Source organism: Populus trichocarpa, chromosome 1 (assembly GCF_000002775.5).
Source record: "Populus trichocarpa isolate Nisqually-1 chromosome 1, P.trichocarpa_v4.1, whole genome shotgun sequence".
NCBI lineage: Eukaryota > Viridiplantae > Streptophyta > Magnoliopsida > Malpighiales > Salicaceae > Populus > Populus trichocarpa.
Window position 1 is genome coordinate 44,260,947 of NC_037285.2, and position 25,933 is coordinate 44,286,879.

The 25,933-nt window shown below is 32.1% G+C and overlaps 1 pseudogene; it reads right to left on the reverse strand.

Annotated features, from left to right (window-relative positions):
• Window positions 1-1,035: 1,035 nt before the first annotated feature.
• LOC112325317 (disease resistance RPP13-like protein 4) lies at window positions 1,036-12,138 on the reverse strand (annotated as a pseudogene).
• Between the last annotated feature and the right edge of the window lie 13,795 nt (window positions 12,139-25,933).

A 25,933-nucleotide genomic window follows, 5' to 3' on the forward strand; every position in this document is an offset into this window, starting at 1 on the left:
TAGGGTTCATAATAAAAAAAACTTTCGAGGAAAAATTAAAAAATGATGAAAAACAAAAAGTTGAGGAGGTGCTTTCCTATTCATATAAAAAATAAAGCATTATAAAAAAAACAAAAAAAAAACTCATTTACTTTTAATTGTTTGTATAATTACTTTCAAGGGTTTGGGTTGTGATTTACCAAGTTACTCGTAAATCACATGATGTTATGATGCATTACTTTATATATAAATATATATTTACTATAACATTTGTTTATTGAAAATTTACGAGAAATTAACTTTCATATTCTATCTTTTATCATCTTTACTTATAATATCATAATGACACATAAAAGTACATAATCTTATGGAAAGAATATATATATATCACTTAATAGATAAATCAAATGTAAATTTTCTTCTTTTTAGATTTTAACAACTCGATCAATTGTAACTCGTACAAAACAGAAATTAGAAATGATAAATATTATTGCAAGCCTTGGTTGGCTCCACTCGTGTAGTAGAGATCATAGGAGTGCACGAAATAACAACAAGTATCGATTCATGGATGAATGTATTTTCAGAAAAAAAATAAATGTCTAATTTCAGACATGGGACGAGTCAAATGATTGATTTTTCTTGTCAGCATGATTGATGGATTGTGAAGGGACATGGAATTGTATCTTTCTGTCTTGTGCATGAATTTGGGCTAACCCTAACCCTTAACCCATAACTTTTATGCTTATCTTTTGCTATTCTAACCATCTGGAAAGCACCCGCTGAAGAAAAATGAGGATTGATTGAGACTTTGAGGGTGATTGAGCCATTGCTTTAATTAACAAAGCAACTAAGCCAGCAATGACTCTGAATGTAGCCATTTATGGTTTTCAGTGATGCTGATAATGGGACAAAGCTGATTTATTTTGATAGACAATGAGAGTTCAACAACAACAGTGAGCTCAAACATGGCTTCGAAGACAAAATGAGAGTAGCTTTTTCTCTCTTTCTTTGTAAATTATAGGGTTCAATTCATCCACAAAGATGTAGTTATTTGTTTCAGTGAGTCAATATCTTGAGGTTGGGGGAATCCACTACAGCTCCCCAAAATCCAGTGTTGAAAATCAGTGTCTCCTTTGCCTGAATAGCAACAAACAAACAAGTTGAAAGAAAGAAAGATAAAAAGAATCTCTTCCAAATTATTAATCTCTCAAAAGTGTCCAAAGTGGGTCCAAAAAATTTAGGTAAAACAAAACCCAATAAAATAGACAAAAATCATGAGGTGATGTATTGGTAATGCCTTTCCAGCTATGTTTACATCAATTTCAAAAAACACGTTTTTCTTGAAAAAACATCAGATTAATTTTTTTTTATGATTTTAATGTATTGATATAAAAATATAAAAAATTAAAAATTATTTTAATATATTTACAAATAAAAAACATTTTTAAAAAACATTAAAAAAAAACAACAAATCGAGTCATTAAGCAAAACTTGTCTAAAAACAAAAAAAATAAGGAAAAAGAAATCTCTTTCGGCCCAAATCCACGTGAACTGTTAAGCCGAGGGTGACGGCCCAACTAGAAATTGTTGGAAGCAAAACAGCCACTTGTCACCTCACACGGTGGTGATTCTACAACACGTCACATCGTCGGACACGAACACGTGTAATCCTGAATGGGGACTTAGGCTGGCCCTTAAGAAAACCCTACCCACACGTGGGAGAGATCTCACATTGTTTTCTTGCCCCTATGAGCCCATTTTGGGCCCAAGAAATTATCATCAACAGTATAGTTCTGTAGTATACAGAATATTTGGAAATATGATAACGGTTTTTTTTTAATATATTTTTTTTATTTTAAAATATATTAAAATAATATTTTTATTTTTTAAATTATTTTTGATATCAGCACATCAAAATAATCTGAAAACATAAAAAACATATTAATTTAAAAAAATAAATTATTTTTAAATTTTTTCAAAAATATTTTTAAAACGCAACACCAAACATTATCATAGACATTAATCAATGAGATTATTAGGAGATTCAAGCCTTATAATGATTCATATTTTTGTCAAATATTTATTTAATTAATTGTATATAAGAGGACCAGAAAAAGTAGCTAATTTTGCAGATTATTTTATTTTATTTTTGGTTATTGAATTCCCAATTTTTCTTCTTTTTTTATGATTTGTGTGTTGATAAGTTTTGTCTGTCTTCCTCACATCTAGCATTGTCGAAATTAAAAATATAAGGATGGTTCCATCTTAGCATAAGTCTAAAATAATTGTTATATAAGAAAGTTCAAAGGAAAGGATTAACAAGAGTTCTGCCCCAGGATAGATGACAGGAAACTATATAAAAATAGGCATGCTTGAAATTAAAGAGATATAAGTGGATAAGTGTAAGGATATAGCCCACCAACCGTTTAATATTATATTATTCACTTTCACCCTATTCCTAATTCGCTCAACTTGAAAATTGGTCCGAGCAGGGATTAAAAAAAAAATTAATTAATTTGGTGATACTTAATGAAGAATTTTGGTTGAATTTAGGTTGATTTATTAGGTAGTTAACTCAATCAAAATTCATTGATTTTATATATATATATATATATATATATATATATATATATATATATATATTTAAATGATATCATTTTAATATTAGCTCAGGCATGCACTATATTGGCCTGAATCAAATTTAATCATGATGATGTAATTGAAATTTATAATATTATACCAACTTGGATCAGATTTATAGTTCGTTTGGAAACGAGGTTAAAATCTTATTTCTTTAAATTTTATTTTTTTTAATGTTTTCTGGTCGTTTTGATGTGCTGATCTCAAAAATAATTTTTTAAAATAAAAAAAATATCATTTTAATGTATTTCTAAATGAAAAACACTTTGAATCATTATCGTAACCACCATTACAATTCCAAACCGCCCTTAGTAACGAAGATGATGATGTTATTGGAACTTTCGACATCAGTCTTGATTGGTACTTAAAACACATTCTTTAATGGATATGCAAGAAACATGCCTTGCAATATTTTACAAGTAACAACACTCTCAACATGCTGATGCTAACCTTGCGCTCAAACAGTGGAAGATAGACTTTGTAATTAACTATCTTTCTTGCTACATCCGTCACTGCCATCTTCGTCTAATTAATCTTAGCGAACGGGGTCTTCGTCTTCGAGGCTACAATTATAAAATGATGGATGTTGATGCCAGACACATGGGGTGGAAAGGACAGGCTCCAAGAAACTTGATAAAGAAAGCAGTGACCACTTGGCTAGCTCATCAGGATAACAACTAGACTCTGTGGCCACTGCAGTTTCCATCACTGATAACTACGTTGAAACTACAAAGTTGCAGGCAGCAAGAAATGCCTATCACTTTCCATGTCTTTGTTTAGTGCTTTTGGGAGCAATTGTTCAGGTCATCTGGCTATATTATTGTTAGCAGCCCCTAAAAAGATGATATATGACAACAAATGGACGTACGTGGAAGCTTAATTTGCCCTATGTTCTTTTGATGATGATTTTGTTAATTTCTGCTTCATTTACAATGTAGAAAGGAAAATGAAATATCAGATGATTCGTCAACAGATCATAAATCCTTTTGAGTATTGGTCTCGTGCAGGGGCGAGCCCTTTTCCATTCAATTTAAATTTTTGTCTAATCAGGTAATGAATTGCAAGTTTTTTTATTTTATTTTATTAATGTGGGTGTTCGGGTCAGCTTGCGTGCATCTCAATTAATCTCACGGCATCTGAAATTAACGACCATGTAAGATTTCAGTAACCCTGAAATCTGTGGGAATCAAACTGGTGATCTCTAAAAAACAAACTCAGTATTTGACTGGTTGAACTACACCCTTTAGAATTTGTAAGTATTTTTTTTTAATTAACTTGATTGGCTGAGTTTAACCATTATAGCAAAGTCAACCCTTTCTATTTTGGATTCATTCCACATGTAGTGAGTAAAGGGGTCTATTTTCTTCATTGTTTTATAAGTGTTTTTTAAATAAAAAAATAATTTTTTGAAGTTAAAAATACCCTATCCTGATTTTCTGGTAATCAGAGTGTTGCTTGAAGTTGGACAGATAAACAATATGTTGCTGTGTCATTTGCAATAAATAAATAAATATAAAGAGCAAGTGTGCGGGCAAGTGGCAGACCCAGACTCCTTGACTCCTTTTTAAGAGCCTTCCTTTAAATTTTTTTAACTTCATTTAAATAAAATCAAATAACTTATTTTAAAAATGGTACATCAATATATATTTTTTTAGATTATGGCGTGAAAAAAAATTATAGTTTATTTTTTAAAAAATAAAAGCATAGTTTATTTTATGAATTTATTATTGTCTAATAACACAGGTTGCACATTTAATGAATTAACCCGAGTTTTTTTCATTGCTTTTTTAAAATTAATTTTCTTTTCAATTCCCTACTTTGACAATGAGTTGGTTAATAACTGATATTTTTATTTTTTATTTTTTTTATGGAGGAATCCTGTTCATATGACTTGAGTCATGAGTTTAATTTTTTTTTTGGTTTACTTGAATTTCATTTTTGGATCTTTTTATAAAATTGAATATTTTTTAAATACAAATATGTTTTTATTTGTATGTTTTGTTTGATTGATTGAAATTTGGCATCCTAATCTGTTTTGATTTGTTTTTTTTATATAGTATTATCATAGTCTTATAACTCGGGTCATGAGTTGGTTTAGGTCGATCCAATAAATTAAATTTTAAACTCTGTGACATCTTTATATTTTTTTATGGTTAAAAAATAATAATTTAATTCATAATATAGTACGGGTTAAAAAACTAGTTAAATTTTAGTACGAGTCTAAAGAAAAATCAATTTTTTACAAATCACCAATATGAACATGGATGGCATATTTAAAATGTGATGGGAAAAAAATTAATTTTAGTAAGAGAAGGCCAGCACATTATCCTTCCTGTTAATACTAAAGTTAATCAACTGTTTAGTGTACCAGTACCCCTTGAACAGTGAACATTTTTGCTCCAAACGAAATTTCTCATCTCTTGACACTCCTTTATGCCCATCAGCTCAGCCCAAGTGCTCCACATCCAATTATTAATTGACATATATTAAAAATCCTTAGCATTTCACTGCAGCAATAAACAGCGAAATGTAAAGGTTTTTTAGACTTTAATCCTAAAAAGGCACTTTTATATTTTGAACGAGTAATTTTTTTAATTTCAAACTTATTTTTTTTAATTTTATTTTTTAATATTAAATTCATTAAATATTAGACTTTATTATTTATTTTGATCTGCTTATTATTAACATATACTAAAAGATTTTTATATTTCATTATAACAATAAACAGTGAAATACCAGGATCTTTTATACTTTGATCCAAAAAATAACTTTTACATTTTAATCCTTGTATTTCTTAAAGAGTTTTTTTTTTAATTTCAAACTTAGTTTTATTTTTTTTAATTTTATCTTTGAATATTGGGTTTATTTGGTATTAGATTTTATAATTTATTTTAATTACTTCTCATTAACATATACTAAAAGATTTGGGAATTTGACTATAGCAATGAACAATGAATTACCAAGGTCTTGTACACTTTGATCCTAAAAAAGAACTTTTATATTTTGTTCCTCGAAATGTTTTAGGATTTTTTTTATTTCAAACTTATTTTTTTTAATTTAATCCTCCAACATTGGGTTTATTGGGTATTGGACTTCGTAATTTATTTTGATTTGCTATTTATAGAGTATTCTGGTATCATGACTCGGGTCGCGAGTTTTGCAGGTTAGATGTGTTGCCTCGAATTTCTTTTTTTATCATTTTTTAATTAATTATTTTTCTCAACTCCATCCTTCAACATTGGGTTGATTGAGAATTAAACTTCATAATTTATTTATTTTGTTTGTTTTCTATGGGATTATCATGGTTTTATGATCCGAATCGGGAGTTTTGCGGGTTAGTCGGGTTAACTTGAGTTTTTTTCCTTTTATTAATTGATTTTTTTTTTTACTTTCATCCTTCAACATTGATTTGATTGAGAATTGAACTTTATATTTTTTTTTATTTTCTTTTTATGAAGTTATCTTGATCTCTTAACCCGAGTTTGACAAGTTCACCCGGGTTGATCTAGGTTATTTTTTTTGTCCTTTTTTTAATTTTAATTTAATACTTCAAAATTGGTTGACTTGGGTTTTTTTTTTTTTCAATTTTTAGTTGAAACTTTTTCAATTTCATCTTTCAATATTTGGTTGGTTGGAAATTATACTTCATAATTTGTTTTGGTTTGAGTTCTATGAGGTCATATCAGTCTCATGACCTGAATCACGGGTTTGCTCGGTTGACTCAAGAGGTTTTTATTTTCCTTTTTTTTATTGATTTTCTTTAAATTTCATCTTTCAACATTGAGTTAATTGATAATTGAGCTTAATAATTTATTTCAATTTGATTTCTATGAGGTTATCCCGGTGTAATGAACAAGGTTTGACAGGTTAACCTAAGTTGATTTGACTTATTTTTTTAATTGAATTTTGTTTTCAATTTCATACTTCAACATTGAGTTAATTGAGAATTAGGTTTAATAATTTTTTATTATTTGCTTTCTATAGGGTTATTAGGGTCTTATGATCTAGGTAGTGAATTTGGCAAGTTAACCCGAGTCGATCTGAGTCGATCTAATATGTTGTCATTTCAATATTTTTAAAAAATATCATCTTGATTTTTTTAATCAAACTATATTTTTATTGATCATCCAGATTGTTTTTGAACCTGCTAGGTTGACTATGTTATATCATGTCAATTTTTATATAGTTTTTTTTTTTTTTTTTTGCTAAAGGCCGCATTAACAACATCCAAATATGTTTTTTATATTAATTTTTTTTTAATATGAATCGTGGCGTAGCGCAGGCAATGATTTAGCTCAACTCTATTTTCATATTTTTAAGTGCTTTCTAGCCCTTAGTAAATGATAATATTAATAAATAAAAACTAAAGGAATTTTTACACATGCATTGTGCATTCACTCACAAATCACTGTAGACTAGAGCAATGATCTTTTTCTTCTTCTTTTTATTTATTTTGATCCCCAAATTTTTTACTGTAGACTAGGTCCCAAATTGATGACCAATTGCTTTAAAATTGTTAGTAAAAGGCAAGATTAAAAGATAGAGAACCAAACTAAAAAAGGCAGGAAAAATAGGTTGATATTTCAAAATTGGCTAAAAAATATACTTTGCTCCTCCTACTTTTTACATTATCATTTTTCAGCCCCTTTAGTTTACCAAAAATTCATTTTAGTCCAAAACTTTATTTTTCTTATTTTATAATTCTTGATTTTAGAGAGGAGAGAGAAGGTTGCCAAATCCCAAAGGTAAACTGAGAATGTCTATTGACATCTATTTAGACCACTAAAAAAAATTAATTTTGATGTCAATTAGTTTCACTCAATGGAAGGAGTTCCAATGAAGTGTTCTTGTTCTTTCTATTACATGAGATAGTAGATATGAGCTCGATAAGATTTTTTAAAATTAGGTTGATTTTGGGTTTTTGAACATTTTTTTAGGTTATTTAATGTTGTAAACCAGTTTATCAAGATTTTTAGGGTGTTTTATAGATTTTTTAATATAAAAAAAATTGGTTGAAAATTTTTTTTTAGGGAAAGAATACCATTGCCATGTTTCTTAGGAACTCTCTAGTTGTCAAATTCTAGAGATGCAGATAACACATTGTCTGCATTGTTTGTTTTATTTTTTTAAATAGAGGACAAACAATACATCATACACCCTCTATTATAAATAAAATAAAAAAGACCTGGTGCACAGGCCATGCCTTTTTTAATGGGCCAGACATGTGGGTTGACTCACTTTTTCAGCTCCTTAAAGTTAAAATAAAAATATTTATCTTTTTTCATTTGCCTTGAAAATAATCTCCTTTTGTTATTTAACTTTAAAAAAGAATTAATGTATTTTTTTTTTCAATCTCACACCCTTATCCTCTTTGTTTTTAAAAATAAAACAATTTGATACAAAAAGAGTCTCACGTACTTGGTTATTGTGTTATTAAATGAAAATAATAATTTAAGAGATAAAAGTTTATTAATAAATTGATTCGGGTTTTTTTGTTTTTTTTAAATTGAATATTTTTATTTTTAATTTTGTCTTTTAACATTTGGTTGTTTGAAAATTGGACATCTTTATTTGTTTTTTATTTGCTTTTGATGGGTTATCATGATTTCATGACCCAAGACGTAACTTGAACTGGTTAATTCAAGTTGACTCATATCGATTCAATATGCTACCGTCTTATCATTTTTAAAAAATATCAAATATGTTACCGTATCAATATTAAACCTACATCATTAAATATACATCTGATTTTGCATTCAAGATTTTTTTTTTTTAGATAATAATAAGGTATCAATGCTTGGATTTTTTTTTTGTGTTAATAAAAACATACCCACTCTGGTTATAAACTATCCTCTTTCTCTGTGTGTGTGTGTGTTTTTTTTAGAGGGTACATCAGGTGCTGGGCTACTTTCCATCTCTTACATTTGTCATTCGTAATATGAACAAAACAGATTTGTAAGGTCAATCAAGGTTAAGTCTGCATTGGCTAGCTCATTGCTTGTAGTTGTGTGATTTGTATATCGAAATTCTGGTTGTTAGGACTACAGGCCTGTATTTGAGCAAGGCTCGACAATTCTGACTTCGTTTGCAGCCCATATTATTGATTGCATTTTTCTTCGGTGAACCCTCTTTCCGAGATGGGTTTTTTTTTTAACATGGAAACTAGATGGACAGCTCTGGCCTAATAAACAATCCTAATGTATCCCTTCAACAGGTACAGTAGTTCCATTACTCTTCGGAGAGCCCACGCCAGGAGCAAGATAGGTGAAACTGGCAAGTGGTGCTTTGGTGAACGGCGTGAAATTTTGGTGGTAAATTTCACATGGGTTCTCTGTCTCAAACCTAGCATGATAAAAAAAAAAAAACATGCTTGCATTTAGCAATTAAGCGCTTGAATTCGATTTCAGTGTCCGAGAGAACTTCTAAGATGGCTGATAGCCCTTGCTAGCTTGCTATAACTGCATGCATGCAATATTATCATGGGAGCCCATTTGTATTCTTTTTAAGTATGATATGCCAGTTCATCTAAATTTGCTACTGCAGATATATCAGTTAGAATAATTGACTTAGCTGGATACAACTAAAACATTAACTAGGACTCTTAGCTTCTGCAGATTATTTGATATCGAAGCTGTGCTCCTTCCAGCTTCGATCTTTCAATTATCAAATTTATCCCTCTCATTTTCTCCACACCCCTAGTTTGTCTGTGTTGCTAGGGAATGACTTGAACATGTACAGTGGCTAACCTCCATCTCCCCCACTCCATTTGCAATCTTGGAAGAAACTTCAAACATAAGCCCTCAACCTTTCAAGTGGTGCCATTACAACCCTAATTAAAAGGTAGGACTTGTGGACTTTATGTCTCCTTTTCCAATGCAATGATATTGCAAGTGGCATAGTGATATTGTGGGATGAGTCCATTGCGGTGTAAGTACTCCGTGATAATGTCTGAGATACAACTCTTCCAGATATGGAGGAGGGGAAAGTCTATCTAGCTTCTGGAAAATCTCTTCGTGAACATATCCTTCAGTGTTGATAGACAAAACCTTAAGTTGCTTCGGATGTGATTGGACTGTTAGTTCCTCTTCATTTATATTTACTTTTAGTACCCTAAGCTGTAAGCCTCTGTTTAGGAGTGCCACGCTAAAATTCAATTTTTTTTTATTTAAATTTTTTATTTTATTTTTGATATGTTAATATAAAAAATAATTTTTTTAAAGAAATATTATTTTAATATATTTCTAAATAAAAAATAATTTTTTTAAAGAAATATTATTTTAATATATTTCTAAATAAAAAATAATTTTTACCCAATTTTAAATAACTCCTTAAAAAAATATACAGCTCGGCTAGTCTACAACCATCCTTGTTTACAGCACCCCCTGATGTAAATAATATTTTGATTTGAATTATAATAGAATATATGGTGGTGTTGATTTTTAATATTATGGAAGTGTTTTAATTGTCTTGGGATAAGTGATGGAATTTGCATAAAAAAATTGAGTATAATAGATTTGGTCATGTATTGACAGAAGAGCCTTCGACAGCAAGACTGCAAAGCAGAGTAGGTGCCAGAACATTATACACAACAAGCAGGTGTCTAATACCTATATTTTTGTAAATTTTGCATCCATAGAAGTTATGTTTCTTTATGTTCCTGAATTAGTTTGAAAATTTGTTAATCTACCTAAAAGAAAAGGATAAAAGAGAAGAAGAAAATAGATGGAGTAATCTGATTAATTGCTTCGGGTACAGAGACTAAAGATGTCCATAGGATGTTTACATCGATAATTTTAAATGATGAGTTTTAATATCGTAAAGGATATGATTAGCTATTCCAGGATTTGAAAGGCAAATAATATCAGTAGGATATATTAATAGTTAATTAGTCGATTTTGGTAAGGGAGACTAACTATGCTAATAAGATTCATTAATATCAGCATGATCTTTCAATAATAATAATAAAAAATAATGAATTTGATTAGTCTTCGTGAAAAATAGGAAAAGCTTGAATACCTTGATATCAGCATAACTATTCATGTTTTGATTAGCTATCAAGGAAAAATAGTAGCTAATAATACCAGTAAACTAGTGTTGTTATTCTATGGTTAATGATATCAATTTGAAATTAATATCTACATATTCTTTAAAGTTTTGATTAGCTATCAAGGGAAAATGATAGCTAATAATAACAATAAGCTCATGTGTATTTTCATAATTAACAATTTTACAAGAAATGATTAATGACATCAATTTGAAAATTAATATGAGCATCAAAGGAAATTACTGCAGGCATGAAAAATTAATAGATTGAGGATGATAATCTAAGAAGTTATTTAGAAGAATGAATGTATAATAAGGAATGTTTTGTCTGCACTTCTAGTGTTACTTGACTCTTTCATCATAACCTGTGTGCTGCACAACGTCATCTAGGCACCTGTTGATTAGTTCTGACAGATAATCAAAGTCCAGCACCATTGTGGTTGCTGCATTTCTGCCCTCGTTGAAACCCTCGCCAATCCACCAATGAACTAATTGCTCAGCGCCTGTCTCAGAATCCTCCGGATACAGCGAAAAGCACAACAGACATTGCTTCAGACAAATGGGGAAGCACATCATAGCTCAGATGTAAAGAAGCCATGACTGATTTTCGCTTTCTTTCGATTTCGTTGTATTTTTCCTCACCTATTCCAAATCAGAATGCTGTTTTGCTTCCTCATTTGATGAAAAGCAATTTTGCTGAGCGATGCCAAACTTTCTTCTTCATTGAGAATTCTCGGCTGATGAATCCGTGCTTTCTCAACTCCCATTTCTGTTTCGACACTTTCTATTGTGTAGTGATTATTATGCAACTACTCCATCCCTCCCTCTTTGGTAGACCTGCACACGTTCTGTCTCACCAGCCTTCAGCACTGCAAACATGTCCATTACAGCCAGGCAGTTCTTATTCTCAAGCAGTCGCTTAATCTTTGGCAGCGTTTGAGCCATATCCAGACCATTGACATACTGACCCAATTGTTTCAACATTGTCTTCATGATCTCTTCCTCACTGACAATTTGAGATAATGAGACCCAAACCCTCTTCACAAAGCGATCAACTAATTGTTTACTGTTAAAAATCTTCTGTGATATGGTGGTTTTTCCTAAAACCCCTATCCCAACAATCCCAACTTGGAGCAATATCCTCTTTTCAGGAAGAATCCAGCCTATTATCTTTTTGTATCATCTATCAAAGTATCAAACCATGGCAGATTCAAGATCAATTCACGTGAATGCTGCTGCAGTCATCATGAATGCTTGCTGTTCAATTGTCTTGAAATAAGCTTTCAAGATCTTTTGCGTCTTCTTAATGCCGTCGTTGATATCTTTCAACCTCCTTCCTGTCTGATACTGGAAAATCAATTCACGTGGGGTGAAGTTGCCGGAGTACTGAAAACTATTGGAGATACTGCAGAGGACATCCGCAGATATTGACGAAGAAGATACTGCAGATATTCTAGCATTATACCATTGCCTAATATAATTTATTTGTTACCTAGTTTAGATATGGTTGTGTTCTTTACTATTAGTATATAATCTTAGCAAGATTCATGGGAGATATTATATGCAAGATTGTCTTTCCTTGCCAAATAATTTCTCTGCTATATATACATGTATACAACAAAAGAACAGAGTAAGAATGATGTTTCCGCCAATCACTGTCTCAAAATTCTTTGTGATATCATAGTAGGTTCTCTGAATTTTTAAACTATAGGAAGATTCAGTTGTGCTAGCATGAAAGATCACTTGAAGGATGCCATTAACGTTGGCTCAAAGATCTCTACACTAGCAAATTACTTAGATGATACAAACACCTCCCAAAGATTGTGCTCTGTATTATTGAATGAATTCAATTATCTTCTTTGGTCAAGGGCTATCACTATTGTCCTTGGTAGAAAATTTAAGTTGGGATTTATAAATGGTTCTACCATTTCTCCTGAAGTGAATGACCCGAAATATGAAGCATGGTTGTCCAAAGACCAACTGGTTATGTCCTGGATTCTCAACTCCATAGAAAGGAACCTTGCTAAGATTTTTAGTTTCTCAGAATCATCATTGGACCTTTGGGATGCTATTCGTGATATCTATGGAAATCAAAATAACTCTGTCAGGATTTTCCAGATTCATCGTGAAGTTACCAACCTTCAACAAGAAGGAAAACCTTTTTGTTCAGCTAATAGGAAGCTTTAAAAGCTTATGGAATGAATTGGAAATGTATCACCCTCACACTACAGATGTTGCCATACTACGAAAAGGAACTGAGGAGGATATAATTTTTCAACTATTGGCAAGTCTCAGTCTAGATTTTGATGACATGCGAAGCCACATTTTGATGAATCCAAAACTGTCATCCTTAAAGTTAGTTTGCGCCACCATTCAACGTGAAGAAATACGCAGAAAGGTAATGACTCATGAAGTTGGAGTATCTAATACTCATGCTTATTAGACCAAATTGATGTCTTAAGATATGAACTCTGGAATCTTTGATCATGGTCAGTCTCATGGTTAATACAAATCACTATTTGATAATAAATCTTACAAAGGGAAATGAACTAATTTGAAGTGCCTACACTACCATAATCTTGGTCATCATATGAATCGTTGTTGGCTTCCGCATCCTGAAATTAAGCCTAAATTTGTAAAGGATTAGAGGAGACAACCAAGACTTGTAAGTAATCATAAGCTATAGCTTGCACATAACCATGCATATTCCACTGAGACCTTCTTTGCTAATCTTGCAACCCTAATATCTGATTTTGCAAATTATTTGCAAGTCAAGCAAGGCCAATGAAAGTCACATGATCAACCAACCAGTCAAGACCAAAAGCACTCAACTGCCCTTCTCTGTCATTTTCTAGCAGAAAAAGACCTAAAAAATAGCCAAGGTGAACTGATTGCTTTCATGACTGCATCAGAACTTGTAAATTTGCATGATCTTTGGATAATTGATTCTGGTGCCACTAATCACATGTCAAACAAATTAAATATCATTCATGATTTTAAGTCTTTCGTCCATCCCACCTTTGTGTCTGTTGCTAATAGGAAAAATGCTTATGTCAAGGGGAATAGAAAGATCAACCTACTCTGTTGTAACCCAATTTTGGATTCACCAATATTTTTCTGAATGTTATTTTATTTCTATCATTATTCATAAAAATCCAAAAAAATTAAGAAAAAGTTTAAAATTCAAAAATATATTTTTCTCGAGTCAACCACATCTTTCCATCAAAACCGAGTCCACCGAGTCAATACGGGTCAAACCATGTCGACCAGGGTAAAAAATGAGTTTCATGCCGTTTCGGGTCAAAACCATCATTTTCGACCAAAACCGAGTCCACCGGATCAATACGGGTCAAACCATGTCGACTAGGGTAAAAAATGAGTTTTAGGCCATTTCGAGTCAAAACCGTCATTTTTGGTCGAAACCGAGTCCACCCGGTCAATATGGGTCTAACCATGCCGACCGGGATAAAAATGAATTTCAGGCCATTTTGGGTCAAAACTGTTATTTTTGGTCAAAACCCGGTCCACCGGGTTGATACCCATCGAAAGTTTTTTTTAGTGTTTCAATATAATTTTCGGTAATTAAAATTGATTTTTAGCGGTTGAAACGGGCTTTTTCTAATACTGATTTGAGTTTTTAGTTTTATCTATATAAATATTTATTATTATATGTAATAAAACAAAATCAATAATGCAGAAATTTGTCATAGTAGGCGGGGCAGTTATGCCGATGGTAGGCGGAGTAGTTATGGCAATGAAATTTTTCTTTAAAGCAGATCCGTGCCACCTACATTAGATCTTGATGTCCCTCATCATTGGCTATAAATAGCGGTGACAATTCGCTAGAAAAGGGGAGAAAAAGAAAGAAAAAAGAAAGAAAGAGATTTGTGATTACTATTTAATTTTTTTTTGCTATTCCTTCACACTAGTAAGATATTGATTTAAAAAAAAAAACAATTTGAAAATCCCAAAAATATCCCAACCATTAGATCTAATAGTATTTAGTTCTGGACCTTTGATTTAAAAGGATACAGTAGGGCTTACCACAATAGATTAAAACTCAAATTCATCTCAGCCCTTAAAACAATCGGCCCTTCGATCCTGTTGTGCCACGTCACCCGATGTACCAAGCTCTCGGTATACTGCGCCACACCAGATCAAAGCTCAGCTCATCCGGACCGTCCGATCAACTTGCAGATTAAGCCAATAACAGCCGAAGGATTAGTTCATCCGCGATCCAACTGTTCACAACCTTCAGCTGCACCGGTGTACCATGCTAACGTTCACACCGTAACACAATCTCGGAGTCTCTCTCTCCTCTCACCGGAGATTCTCTCTCTCTCATCTGATCTCCCATTTCCGGCCGTTTGAAGCCTCCAAACCACCATAGAAAGGTTACTAGCCTCCTATTCAGCAAAAACCCGACCAGTTTCAGTGTTTTCTCTTCCCTATCTGGCCGAAAAAAGGTCGCGATTTTCATTGGCCACCCGAAGCTTCAAATCGACGATTCTCCCTCATCAGCCATCAACGGCCGTTGAAACCACCGTCATCAGAATCATCTCCCTCATATCTACCAGAATCAACCATTTGTTGACCGAAAACCTCGCCAAAAAAGTTCACCGCCTCCAACAGTAACCGCGCGTGAGCCACACGCGCCACCAGGGGCATTTTCATAATTTTTCGAGAAATTCAAGGGTATTTCAGTCTTTTACCTATACAGTGGCACTGAGGTAATTTTTTGGGGTTCCTAATGGTATTTTTGATATTTTTTATATATAAATACTTTTAAATTTTCTTGTATGTTAAAAAAACAAAAAAACCAAAAATAAATATAAAAGGAATAACGACGCGGGTCCAACACCCATCTTATTATGTCATCGTTCATGAGGTCCAAAGCCCAATTCTCAAGTGTGGTTATACCCATTTCTCAACGATATCAAAATAATTTTTGTTTTATAAATGAATATTATTTGTCGACATGTCTCTTCTATTTACAGAAAAGGACCGATGTCAAAAATTTAAATACCAAATATGGATTATGTCCATTATTTCTTTTGGTAACCCAGACGTAATTCTCCTTTTTAGGGACAAACGTCAATATTTTAGACGAGTCTCCTATTTTTTAGGGACTGATGTCATTTTTAATGTATCTTCTATGAATATTGTTTGTCGACACGTCTCTTTTTTTTTACAGAAAAAGGACCGATGTCAAAAGTTTAAATACCAAATATGAATTATGTCCATTATTATTTCTTTTGGTAACTCAGACGTAACTCTCCTTTTTAAGGACAAACATCAATATTTTAGACGAGTCTCCTAGTTTGAGGGACTGATATCATTTTTAACGTGTCTCCTATTTTTAGGGACCGACGTTAACAATTTTTAACAAAACAAAATTGCAAATAAGCTCAAAATATAATAGCATTTGAATCAAATAAAAAACACACAAGGAAGGGTAACCTTTCTTTTGAAATGATGTTTTAAGGGTGTTGTCTACCTTCCCTTAATCATAACTAACCCAGTACTTGAATCTCTAGGACCAGTGTCTAATTTGGGATTTCTAATTCCCTCAAATTACTAGACGGCGACACCAATAAAATCTTCATTTCCCCCAATCAAGTAAAAAACCCTTTTTGTTAAATAAATAAAAAGTGGAGCCGTCGCGTGACGTCGTGTATCGACATACTCTTTAATAAGATAATATCAGATGTTCTTTTCTTACCATCATTTCCATTTTAATTACTTTCTGTTAGTAAGATTACATCTACTCTAATATGAAGTGATTTTTACCCCTTTCAAGGTTGTGTTTCAGGATCTTGTCACCAAGAAGATGATTAGTGAATGATTTTTTTTTTCTACATGGTCTTTATTATATCTCTTATAAATCTCAAGCCTCCAAAGGCTTTCAAGCAACAACTAATACTTCACATGAGATCCTCTTATGGCATTATCATCTAGCTCACCCTTCAGAGTTTGTCCTTAGTAAAATAAAATCGCTTCAAATACATGAACCTCTCAATTGTGAGATTTGTCATTTTTTAAAATCTACAAAACTTCCTTTTACTTTTTCGATGTCAAAAACCACTCATGCTTTTGAACTTGTTCATTCAAATGTATGGGGACGTTTCTATACGTTCATTGATGGTTTAAAATATTTTGTTACCTTCATCTATGATTTCTCTAGAGTTACTTGGGTGTATTTGCTAAAAACTAAGCATGATGTATTTGATTGTTTTAAAGACTTTCATTTGTTCACCCTTAATCAGTTTTTTGCTCATATTAAAATTCTTCGATCTGACAATGGCACTGAATATATGTCCAAAGACATGTCAAAATATTTACGTTCTAATGCAATGTTGCATTAGACTAGCTGTGTTGGCACACCTCAACAGAACGTGATATATGGATGTAAAAATCATGATCTGCTTGAAAAAACTCATGCCATTATGCTTTAAATGAATGTTCCAAAAGATTTCTGGTCATATGGAGTCCTTACAGCTGCTTATCTTGTAAATCACTTACCTAGCCGAGTGCTGGAATTTAAATCTCCTCTTGAAGTTTTGCAAGATAAAATTCCAGATGTATCTCACATTAAAGTGTTTGGCTACACTTGTTTCATGCATTTATCAGCTACACACCGTGACAAATTGGATCCTAAAGCACGCAAGTGTATATTTTTAGGCTACTCCATAACTCAAAAAGGATACTATGACACTTTGTTGAAGTTATATATGTCCAGGGATGTTAAATTTCTTGAAGACACCATATTTTTCTACAGGAAATCAAGGGGAGACCTTGTTTGATTTTTTCCCCTTGCCTGGTATTGAGAATACTTACTAACTTCTGTCTATTATTCCCAGTTCTGATTCTGCTCTTCTCAATCTGGACCAACAGGCTCAGCCTCTAGCTACATCTGTTTTCAGCAACGATGTTCTATGACAGAATCAACCCCAGACTAACCGACAGAATCAACTTCAGTCTGCCTCTGATTCCAACAATCCCCGACTTGACAATACCAGTATAATAGAACTGCATAATTCTCTTAATGTTATGCCAACTACTAGAAGAGCTTCTCTTCGAACACGTCAACCGTCATCTTGAATGCAAGACTATGTCACCTATAATGTGAGGTATCTCATTTCCAAATTCATGTCTTATCATTGACTCTCTTCAACACATAATGCATTTCTTACCTCAATATCAAATGTCTATGAACCAAAGAACTTCAAAGAAGCTCAATCACAAACAGTATAGTAGCAAATCATGAATGAAGAATTGAAGGCTCTTATTGAAAATCACACATGGAGTATAGTATCACTACTTGATGGAAAGAAAGTTGTTGGTTATCATTGGATATTCAAGATAAAATTTAAATCAGATGGGGAAGTTGATTGGCACAAAGCTCGTCTAATTGCACAAGGTTTCACTCAGAAATTTGGTATTGATTACAAGGAGACATTTGCTCCTATGGCCAAGATGACTACTGTCTGAGTTCTTCTCTCTGTTGCCATCAACCAGGGGTGGTCTCTCTACCAAATGGATGTCAACAACGCTTTTTTACATAAAGATCTTGAAGAAGAAGTAGTCATGAAACTTCCTCCTGGACATCCTCAAAGTGGAAACTTTATCTTAGTTTGCAAACTTCACAAATCTATATGTGGCGTGAAGCAAAGTTCTCGCGCTTGGCATGCTAAATTAAGTATTACTCTTGAAGGTCTTAGTTTTATAAGAAGTATTACAGACTCATCCTTGTTCATTCAACTTGGTTCCACTCATAAACTAGTTGTAATAATATACGTAGATGATCTCATTATCACAGGGAATAATGATGATTCCATGACTCAGCTTAAAAGATCTCTTCAACAGCAATTTCTGATTAAAGACCTTGGCCCTTTAAAGTATTTCTTAGGCATTGAAATGGCAGCCTCTCGTAAAGGTTACTTTAATCAGCGTAAGTACATCTTTGATCTATTGAAGGATGTTAATATGTTGCACACTAAGCCTGTTGCCAACCCTTTAAACAACAAATTCACGTTGGACTCTTCAAGTGAACCTTTTATCTCTTACACTCACTATCAGAAGATTGTTGATAAACTAATTTACTTAACAATCACTCGAGCGAATATCACATTTGTTGTCAGTCTTATCAATGGATATATGCATGCTCCAACAGTTCAACATCTTGGTATGGTCAAACATATCCTACGGTATCTGAAAGGAACCATTAGTCGTGGCATAATTATGACTCCCAATGGTCATTATAACATCATGGGATACACTGATTCTTACTAGGTAGGAAATTCTCTCGATCATCGATCTAACATTGGCTATTGTATGTTTGTTAGTGGTGTCCTGGAAAAGCAAGAAACAATCCATCGTAGCTCGCTCAAGTGTTGAAGCATCGTGTTATGGCCTCTGCTGCTTGCGAACTGATTTGGCTTAAACAACTTCTTGCTGATTTTGGATTTCATGGCGTTACTCCTATGACACTGTTTTGTGACAATCAAGCTACTATGTATATTACATCTAACCCGGTGTTTCATGAATGCATCAAGCATATCAAAGTAGATTGTCATTACATACGTTTGCAGGTTCAAGCTAAACTCATCCAACCTCAGTATGTACGTTCTCATGATCAACTAGCTGATGTGCTCACCAAAGCTCTGGCGTCTACTCAATTTCACCGGTTATTAAGCAAGTTCGGATCCACCAATCTGCTCGATTTGATTTTGAGTAAAGATAAGTAAAAAATGTTTTTAGATGCTAAGGGGATAAAAGTAGTGCAGAGAACTAGAATTAGTTCTAAGTTCTCTGGATCTGATGAAGGACTGAACAATGATCTTCTAAAACTCTCTAGAAAAAGAAAAAAACAAAATAAAAATGATCCTCTTGAGTTAAAATAAATATATTAATACAATTTAACTTGACTGGTGGCATAATTCAAATTACAAGCTCCAAATGATTCTGAAAAATTTCTTTATCATAGGAGGTAAGGTAATTTTCAATTTAAAACCATGCTTGCCATAACCAAGCTGCCACTCAAAATATCAAACAAAAACAAAAAACAAAAAAATAAAAATAAAAACAGTGTTATTGGTATAGAAATATTGGAAAGGAAAGGGCATACTCAAATGCTGCTTTAGGTCCTTTTTTTTTATATAGAAAAAGTATTAAGAAAAGGAGTTTATATACATAATTCAAGGGCCAAAGAAGAAAAACAAAATAATTAGAGAAGATCGGTTCCCTTGGTTCGGGCTATATGCCCTAGATTAAAGCAAGCGAAAAAAAGAAATAGGTCTAAATCACACTGGTCTATATCACATTCTAGAAGAAACTAATGGGAATAATGAGGGGGTAAGCTGGCTTGACTAGCTACAGGCCCTGATCCTTGAGATGGAACCTGTGTACAAACTGGAGATGGAACCTGTTGGCTGAACCTTAAGAAGACTATCCATAACGTTAGGGGTGCATGTTCCACAAAACACGTATAGCTTCTGGGATTGGGTACTTTCTGCCAATGCTTGCCAATTGTGATCGTATGAACTGAATGATCTTTGCATTGGGGAGGAAGGTGTGTGAAAACTATGTTGTTCCTTTCAAACCAAATGAAGTATACTGTAGTGGATAGGATTAATCAGGCTATTATGTGCAGGATGTTTTTCCTCTTCTTGTAGTTTATGGTTGGCTATTGGAGGAGAGGCTTCCACTGCATTATAGGCCACTGGATTCCTGAATGCCTTGCAATGGACTCCTAAATTGAACTGGTTGTAGTTATATGTAAACTTGAACAAGATCAATTAAATAAATTTTTATTACTTAAAAATACATGTAAAGAAAGCAATATATTAAACAGATAGTTTGGTAACACTTGTTAAAGCAATTAGAGTCTGATTCATATGAAAACTTATTTGCTAAAAAGAATTAATTAATTAATTTTAAAATTTTATTGATTGTCTTTTAGTGAAAATAAATTGATTGCAATCAACTTTCTAGAATTTCAACAATATCACCTTAACTAATCACACTCCTAAAAAAGGTTAACGAATTCAAGGAAATATGACTCAAGATATTTCTACAATACAATAGAACTTGAGTTCTAGAATAAAGGAAAAAAGAAAAAACCAGTGTGGAAACCTAAAAATGTGTGTAAACCTAAGAAATGTGTGTAATATGGAAAAATCAGTTAAAAATCTTGCTATAACACTTTTCATTCAGCCCCTTTTACAGTGGATTTTAAAACAAAAAAATGATATAAAACTAATTCAAGCCATTTATTCCACTTAATTATCTATCATAAAATAAAATTAACCTAAAATTTTTTTACTTTAAAATATGATATTTTTAATAATTCTTTATGGGCCACCCACACCTCATTCCATATCGAGTCGAGCAAGTGTGTGTAACTTAAATCCAAAACCTACTTCACCTAAGCCTCTCCCCTCTAAAAGCTTTAGTGCCCTACGAGCTTATTTTTAACTTCTTAACATCCTACTATATAAATTATAAGAAAATCTTGTATTCTTTTGATGTAGGATAGAGAGTTTTGAGTTTCACAAAACATGTTAACTAATAGTTTTTTAAGATCAATTTTTCATACACCCATAATTTATTTCAATCATGTTAATAGTCCATGTTAATGTAGTTTTGTTAAAGAATAATTTTTAATATAATTTTAATCATAAAAATAAATGAACTCTATTTTTAATATAGCCTCATTGAATCTATTGACCATGTTTTTAAAATAAATTTCTAACACCCGCACAAATAAATGATGTCAGCTAGCCTAACTCGCAAAACCAATTTGATTTTCTTTTCCATGCTCTCATTTGTGGCTATTTTTATTATTAAATTGGAAGGAGAGAGGAGAGACGAGAGAGGAAAAGAAAGAAAGAAAAAGACACTGGAGATACATCGAAGCTCTAATTATAACACCATCGGTATCATTGGAAATATCTTAACGAAATGAATCCAACGACACTAAGAAAGGTCACCAACATTGACTCAAGTGTGTCACACTTGCCACCTAAATATGGTGGTTACCTCTAACAACTTGTGAGAAAAGAGACAAGACCAGAGTAATAAATAAAAGAAATCTGCATATTTGATGAGTTATCCGAGATTAGATAATCCCTAGATTATCCCATACATTGTATCTCTATGTTTTAAATTTTCAATAAAATAATAGTTTTTTCTCCATATACATGTCTTTAAAACTGTTTTCACAAAAAACCTTTATGTCTTTATTGAATCTACATATATGTCTTCAACAACTTTAAAAGGATTGGGGATCATTTCCAAGTCCATGTCTACTTGTTTCCCAGTTTTTGTGATTGTTTACCTTCAGGTCTCTATGACCAATTATCTAAAAAGAATAATGCATCATTCTCCAAAAACAATGAGAAAATCTTATAAACAAAACATTAACATGAAAACATAACATTCATCTCTCACGAAGACCCGACCACAATAATATTTTCATACAAACATACAAGTAACATTTATACAAAACAAGTAAGTTTTCTTCCTCCGCTTTGCTTGTTAAGTCTTTCAAACACATTGTTTGAAAAACTTGGAGGGGAAAATTTTGGTACATAAAAAAAAAGATAGTTTGTTGTCATTTAGGCCACATAACCCAAATGACAACTAAAGTTTTGTTCTCGTTTGGGTATGTGGCCCAAATGAAAACAAGAAATTGTTTCTGTTTGGGTCAACATGACCAACATAAACACATTTGTTGTTGTGTTAGGTAATGGCCCAAACGGAAACACCCATGCTACTTGAGCCCCACCCTAAATGGCTACACCAGGCCTAACTAGATTTTTTTCTGCCTTTTCATTTTTTTTGACACTCTATCCAATACACATATTAAACCCAATGAGTGAAAAGGCAGTGTTGTACACCCTCAATACACGCATACTTTTTCCTTGCTTTTTACTAATAAAGTCTCTACAAAGTACCAACTTTTATATAGGTTAAGTTCCATAATTTTCACCAGTGAGCATTGTGCGAATACGTATCATGTTTTATACAAAGAAAATCAAACACATTTTTTCTCACCGATGACTATTTATCACCAACATTGTCAGTGACATTTACGAACCTCTTTACCAATAACAATGTCAGACACTACAACCGATGGTGGACACTAATTTTTCTATCAATCAATTGTAACACCCATTTTCAAGTTTAAGGTGAGCCGACATGATCAAGGTCTATAAATATTTTTGTCACCAATTAAACATGACAAGCTGATGAGGTCATAAATTTCTACTCAATATTTATTTACATTTTCTCTCAGTTTTGTCTTATATTGCAAGTCTTTGTCTCACGATGCAAAACTTTCTCTTATGGTGCAAGACTCAATTTTCTCTCACATTATTTTTTTTCTTACCATTACTAACTTAAACATTAGAGAGTCTCTTGTTCCACGAAAAGCTTATTTTTTCAGGAATACCCAAGTCCAAACTCGAAGCTCAGCTCACATATCTTGGGCCACAGACTAAGAAAAGTCCAATTTATTAATGAAGTTTTTCCCCGACTTCATCAATGATAGGTGATAATTTTATAGAAAATTATGGAATCTCAAATTAGGTCTATTTTTGTGGTCTAAACAAAGTTGGGTCATTCATATTAAAAATAGAAAATTTAGAGAAAATAACCTCTTTGTCACTAAACTTTAAAAGTCGATTGGGCAAACTTGTAGGATAAATCTCTAGTTTGTTTTCAAAGTAGGTTATTTTTAAATTTTATTTCCCAAAATAAGGTTATTTTAATCTTATTTACCAAACCATACTACTATACACCACTTTGGTCTACTGTACTAATCCATGTTATCTTCTTTTTAATTATCATTTTCCTATCTCTAGAAAAAATAAATAGAAATTTGTCTTCTCACTCTTCTTATTCTAACCTTAATTAAAGCGTTAATCCAATAGATATTTTTCAAAACACTAAATCTGAAGGAAGTTTATCAAGAAACATGGCATATTCAATTCAAGCTCGAAGATAATACTCCATGTTCCAAATCACACAATCTCCTATTGTTTGATTAAATTTAGCTAAAAAATGATGAGTGATTCAGATTTTGTAATAAATCCTCAATACTAGTTTTTATTTGTAAATTTTATCAAAACAATTTTAAAGAAAAGATGAATCAATTCAAGTAAAATTAAGATATAATTTATTGTTACGATGTTGATGAAAATATTGTACACGAAGCAATCATGGTTGGTGGAGAATTATTTTAGATGAGATCTTTATAAATATTCTAGGAGTTATTGGATTTGACTTAGTTGTCAAAAATTGTAATAATAAAAAGTGGCTTGTAAGATATTTCATGTCAACTAATAATATCCCAGTCATGTTTGTATAACTTGTGCAATAAAACATTAAGTTTTTAGATAATTCTTTGTGATCACCAAAAACAAAACATATGTGTGATAATGCCTTTTGTAAGAATAATGTCTTTTGTAAGAGTTAATGATTAATTTATTTAATTCATGATGGAATTTTTTAGGGGAAAGAACACTGATATGCACAAAAAATAGGACTGAAGATTTAATTGGGATTTGAGATAGAATAGTAGACCATAGAAAAGTGATTTTTCTTTCTCTGATGTTTTTCAAAAACATAGAAAAAGAAAACGAAAAAAATGATATGGATAAATGAAATGTACCTAAGTGACCTAAATTACCTTATTCTGATAAATAAGACTCAGACAACCTTATTTTAAGAAATAATAGTTTGAAAAACACTATTTTATGAGAATTGTGGTCAATTAATCTTATCTTGTGTTAGTGTTACATGATTATAACATCATAAGCACATCAATATTTGCAATTAATAATGAATAAAATTCATTGAATTCCTTTCTTTTGTCAAGGAACCATGTTTTAGGGTCTCTTTTTCAAGTTCTTTTCACATATTCCATCATTTTTATAAGAAAACATTACTTTTTTATGATCGATATTTTAAGAATTAATTCTGAGTTTGGTTTAATTAGTTTTAAATTGAAAAAAAAAGTATAATTAAGTCCAAGAAATCATGTTAATGCGAAAGCATAACTCATCTTTCTATATGTTAACTAGGGGTGAGCAAAACAACCGAAAAACCGATTAAACTGAAAAAACTGAAAAAAATAACCAAAAAGATTGAACCATGAAAAAAAATCGATTAAACTAATTAGAATATTTTAAAAAGCTTTTGGTTTGGTTCGGTTCGGTTTCGATTTCATAGGTTTGAAACTGAAAAAACCCCAACGGAATCGAACCGGTAGGGGTAATCTAAATAGAAAAAAATATGTTAATTTCTAAATCTAGCCCCCGTCTATAGCCACCCCCCCACTCACAGCTCACATAGACAAACTCCTGGGTCCTAGCCTCCCACATGCCACACCTAGAGGCCAGATCATCATCTTCTCGTCATCTTCAATCTTCTTTATTTAATCTTCTTCTCCAAAAGATCTAGAAAATCTATCACCCCTCCCAAGATTTTCATCTTCATTCTTTAATATGCATCTTTACATCTAGCAAACCAACAACCTCCCTCTCCCACACCCAACCTTTAATCTTGTAACGTTAGAGAGTTTATTAAGCCAAGAACTAAACAAAGTGTGTGCATTTGGTTTATGCTTTTTATTTATGTTTCATTCTCTATATTTTTTCCTATCATTTTTGTGTCTGTCATCATTCCTAACTTGTTGTTGTTTGTTGTTTAGGTGGATTTTGCAGCATCCTCAAGCCGCAACAACAGTCTAAACACCCTTTTTTGTTGTAAGATTTCTCTCTTTGTTATTTATTTCATTAACATACGTTTATGATTTCTCGATGGATGGAAATGGAATTTTTTTTTCTTTGAATTTCTGCAATTGTTGTCTGCAATTTCTTTGGCCCATTCACTAAGGAATTAAACTTTATATTATTAGGTTCAAAACCAAGTTTATTGATTTGAAGTTCAATGTTACCCTAAAACTAGTTTTAGATATCAATGGCATTTTTAATTGAGCCTAACTCACAAGGACAGAGTAACCAATATATTCTCTTTGTTATTTATTTCATTAACATACGTTTATGATTTCTCGATGGATGGAAATGGAAATTTTTTTTCTTTGAATTTCTGCAATTGTTGTCTGCAATTTCTTTGGCCCATTCACTAAGAAATTAAACTTTATATTATTAGGTTCAAAACCAAGTTTATTGATTTGAAGTTCAATGTTACCCTAAAACTAGTTTTAGATATCAATGGCATTTTTAATTGAGCCTAACTCACAAGG